This window comes from Budorcas taxicolor, chromosome 19, assembly GCF_023091745.1.
Source record: "Budorcas taxicolor isolate Tak-1 chromosome 19, Takin1.1, whole genome shotgun sequence".
Taxonomy (NCBI): domain Eukaryota; kingdom Metazoa; phylum Chordata; class Mammalia; order Artiodactyla; family Bovidae; genus Budorcas; species Budorcas taxicolor.
Genome location: NC_068928.1, coordinates 29,204,094 through 29,208,862, shown reverse-complemented (window position 1 = coordinate 29,208,862; position 4,769 = coordinate 29,204,094).

Here is a 4,769-nt window from a genome sequence, read left to right as displayed (position 1 = left end):
TTGCACAAAATGTGCTATTCTGGGTCACTTGCTTTGTGATGTTTTTTTCTCTTAATGTTGAATAAATAAAAACCATAATGAACTGATAAATTGAACCAGAGTGTCATTTTTTTATTTCCAGAATTACTTATTCTCAAACACAGTTCTCACCTAGCTGTTATCTTTTAAACAGTATATAAGGCTTTGTGGAACATTAAGTGTTTGTACCCTTCTCACCACCCAGCATCCCCTTTCCCATCTCCACCTCCACGACACACACACACAAAATTATCTTTTACTGGACTTGATTCTATTAAATCTCTCAAGATTGTTCTGAATTACTATGTAAAACACTCCCTGAGGTTACTCCTTCAGACAGGACCCATTCGTGCACCCACTCCATACATCTCCTGTGTGCAGGCCCTTGCTCTCAGTTCTCTGGTACCTGCCATGAACAAAGCATAGTTCTTGCCCTCTAGGAGCTTATATTCTATAAGGAGAGAAAGGCGATGAACAAATAGGAAGCTGTGTAATGTGTCAGATAAGTGCTGATAAGAAATAAAAATAAGAAGGAGGCAGTTAGTGTTTTGTAAAGAGGAGTTGAGGAAGGCCTCTTTAATAAGAACACATTTGAGCAGAGACCTAAGGGAAGCAAGAGTATTCCCAGCAGAGGAACAAAAGAATATGCAAAAGTCTGAAGCAGAGGCAGTTTGGCGGGTTCCAGGGACAGGAAGGCGGCCAGCAGGGCTAGAGGAGAATCAGCAAGACAGGTACTGCGTAAGAGAGGAAACCTGGGAGCCCAGAGAGAAACGCAGGGCCTGAGGGCCCCCTGAGGATGTGTGTCTTTACTCAGAGTGAGATGGGAAATTTTGGGAGGGTTTTGAGCAGAGGAGTGATATTATCATGCCTTTGAAAGAATCACTCTGACTGCTGTGTTGAGAGTAGACTGAAGGGGGCAGAGGTAGAAACTGGGGAGACTAGTTAGGAGCCTACTGCAAAATAAAATATTAAAAAATGACAGTGGCTCAGACTAGAAAGATAGCACCAGGAGATGATGCGAAGCACATGATTCTAGATGTACTGTGTAGTGTACATAGGATTTTCTGACAGATTGGATAAATGAATGGGTCAGAGAGAACTTCTGAATAAAGGAAGAATATTCATACTTTGCCAACAAAGGTCCGTCTAGTCAAAGCTATGGTTTTTCCAGTGGTCATGTGTGGATGTGAGAGTTGGACTATATGAAGAAAGCTGAGCGCCAAAGAATCGATGCTTTTGAACTGTGGTTTTGGAGAAGGCTCTTGAGAGTCCCTTGGACTGCAAGGAGATCCAACCAGTCCATCCTAAAGGAAATCAGTCCTGAATATTCATTGGAAAGAAAGCAGAAACTCCAATTCTTTGGCCACCTGATGCGAAGAACTGACTCCATGGAAAAGACCCTGATGCTGGGAAAGACTGAAGGCCGGAGGAGAAGGGGATGACAGAGGACGAGATGGTTGGATGGCATCACCGACTCGATGGACATGAGTTTGAGTAAGCTCCTGAAGTTGGTGATGGACAGGGAAGCCTGGCGTGCTGCAGTCTGTGGGGTTGCAAAGATTTGGACATGACTGAGAGACTGAACTGAAGACAAGAAAGATTTAGTCCAGGATAAACATGAGGTGTTTGGTCTCTAGAAAATAAGGAGGAAATAAAACAAAAATGCAATCTAGACAAAAATTGTACCTATGCATGCCTGTTCTTCTTCATCTTCTACCATCCGCTCTCCCCTGCCTCCCAACCCTATCAGCCCACACCTTTACAGTATAAAAGGAACAGGCCACAATTTCATAAATGTCTAAAATTAATACAATTTAAAAGAAAAAAAATTTCTAAATACTCTAAATCTCCTAAATCTCTTTGGATCAAAGAAGGAACCAAAAGTAGAATCATAAAAACTTTGAATTAAACATAAGAGTAAATCTTTGTGACCTTGGTTTACACAAAGATTTCTTAGATGCCAACACAAAAACACAAGCCATGAAAGAAAAAAAAATGATACTCTGGATTTCATCAAAGTTTCTGCACCTTGAAAATCTCTATTAAGGAGAATGAAAAGAAAGCCACCAACTGAGAAAAAGTATCTGAAAATCATATTCCTGATAAAGGACTTGTGTCCAGAATACATAAAGAAATCTATCTTCACTAAAAAGAAATCACCCAATTTTTAAAGAACCAATATAAGACAAACATTTCACCAAAGAAAATACACAGAGAGCAAACAGGCATATGAAAAGTGCCCAACATCATCAGTCATCAGGAGAATAATAATTAAAACATAATGAGATATCACTGACACACCTATTACAATGGCTAAAAATCCAAGTGTTAACCAAGAGGTGGAGGAACTGGACCTCTCACACCTGCTAGTGGTCACGTAAAACAGCACAATCACTTTGGAAAAGAGTTTGCCAGTCTCTTAAAAAGTTAAGAAATTATCCATTTGTTCCAATCATTCCACTTTGATATATTTACTCAAAAGAAATGAAGACCTATGTCCACACAAAAACCTGAACACAAATATTCACAGCATATTTATCTGTAACAGCCCCAAACTGAAAACAATCCAAATGAGCATCAACAGGTGAATGGGCAAACACATCATGGTAAATTCATATAATGTAATACTCGTTTAGGAGCTAAGTTGTGTCTGACTCTGTGACCCCCATGGACTGTAGCATGCTAGACTCTTCTCTCCATGGGATTTCCTAGGCAAGAATACCAAAGTGGGTTGCCATTTCCTTCCTGTTCTAAAGAACAGGTGGGGTTCTTGACCACTGAGCTACCAGGGAAGATTAAAATAAACTATTAACAAACACACACAGACACACGCACACACCACACCACACCACACACACATGGATGGATTTCAAAATAATTTTTCTGAGTGAAAGTAGTCAGAGCACAAAGTGTAGACTCCATTACTCCATTCATACAAAATTCTAGAAGCTAAAAATGAAACTATAGTGGCTGAAAGCTGACCAGTACAGAGACAGGGATAGGGAAGTGGTATGGGAGGTACAGAAGGGCAGTAGGACATGCTGCAAAGGCCCAGGAGAAAACTTTGGAGGATAAGGCACACATCCATCATCTTGATTCATTTGATGGTGTCACAGTGTACACATATGCCAAGACTCTTTAAATACGTATACTTTGTTATACATCAGTTATATACCCATAAGGTGTTTAGAATTTTTCACTGTGGGGGAATTCCCTGGCAATCCAGTGGTTAGAACTCCACTCTCTCACTGCCAAGGGCTCTGGTTTAATCCCTAGTCAGGGAACTAAACTCCCATAACATGTGGGGTAGGGGTGGAGGGGAGCAAAAGAAGGAAATTCATTGGGGAAATACTGCAATTACAGTGCTTTGCAAAAATAATAATTAGGACACTGTATGTCTAACTTTAAAGCCAGAGTTAAAATTTTGGATAGGAATCGCATGTATTTACCAGTTTGGGGAAAACTGACTTATTTACTATGTTGATTCTGCCAATTCATGAATAAGTTATGTTTTTCCATTTATTTATTCTTTGATTTCTTTCTTTCTTTTTTTATAGTTTCCAGTATACAAGTCCTGTACATGTTTTGTTAGATTTACATCTAAATTTTTCTTTTACTTTTTGTTTTTAAGCAATTGTAAATGGTATTGTACTTCCAATTTGGGGGCACACAAGCTTATTGCTAGCTTAAAGAAATAAAACTGATATTTGTGTGTGTATCTTATATCTAGAAACCCTACTGAACTCACTTCATAGTTCTGAGTTTGGGGGGAAGGAAGTTCTTTGGGATTTTCTACATAGACAATCACGTGCCGCAGAAAACAACCACTTAAAGTGAATCTAAATTAAAACTAAGTCCAAAATTACACAGTAAATTATGAGGAAAAAGTCTGATTGGGGTTTTATCTTTTTTTTTTTTGTTCTACCAGTTTATTGCTACCAAACCATCACCCTCCACTCTCATGCACACATGCTCAGTCATGTAACCCCATGGACTGCAGCCCGCCAGCCTCCTCTGTCCATGGACTTTTCCCAGGCAAGAATACTGGAGTGCATTGCCATTTCCTTCTCCAGGGGGTTTTATCTTAAAATCAAGACAAGACTTCATTGGTGGCACAAAGGATAAGAATCTGCCTGCCAATGCAGGGGACATGGGTTCCATCCATGGTCTGGGAAGATTACACATGCCTTGCAGCAACTAAGCCTGTAGCCGCAACTACTGAAGCGCACCAAGAGAAGCCATCGTGGTGAGAAGGCCAAGCAAAGCAATGGAGGCCCAGTGAGACCAAAAATAAATAATAAAAATCAAGTCAGAAAGATTGAAATAAATTTATTTGCTCTTGTACTGCACAGGATATATGCTGTAACTGCATCTCTGCTAACTCTTAGAACAAAGAATGAATTGGTGTTGGAGTCAAGAGGAAAGGGACATAGTGTTAGGGACCAAACGACGGGCTCTAGGACCTGAGTCATGTTTACCAGAAAGAGACAGGATATGCGCTCATCCTGCCTGGCCAATCATGTAACGCCAGCTACTCTTGTAACTGAGACAAAGAACTGCCTGTATATAAGCCGCCATACTCCTTTGTTCGGGGCTCTTGTCGGATTCCCTTGTGTGGGATGAGACTTGGGCCCTAGCGCGCTAAAAATAAACAAACTCCCTTCTTGCTTTTGCATTACTGTGGTAGACTTGCTCTCTCAGTCGGTTCGGAGATATGGGCTCGGAGCATAACAATAGTTCCCACAACCTTG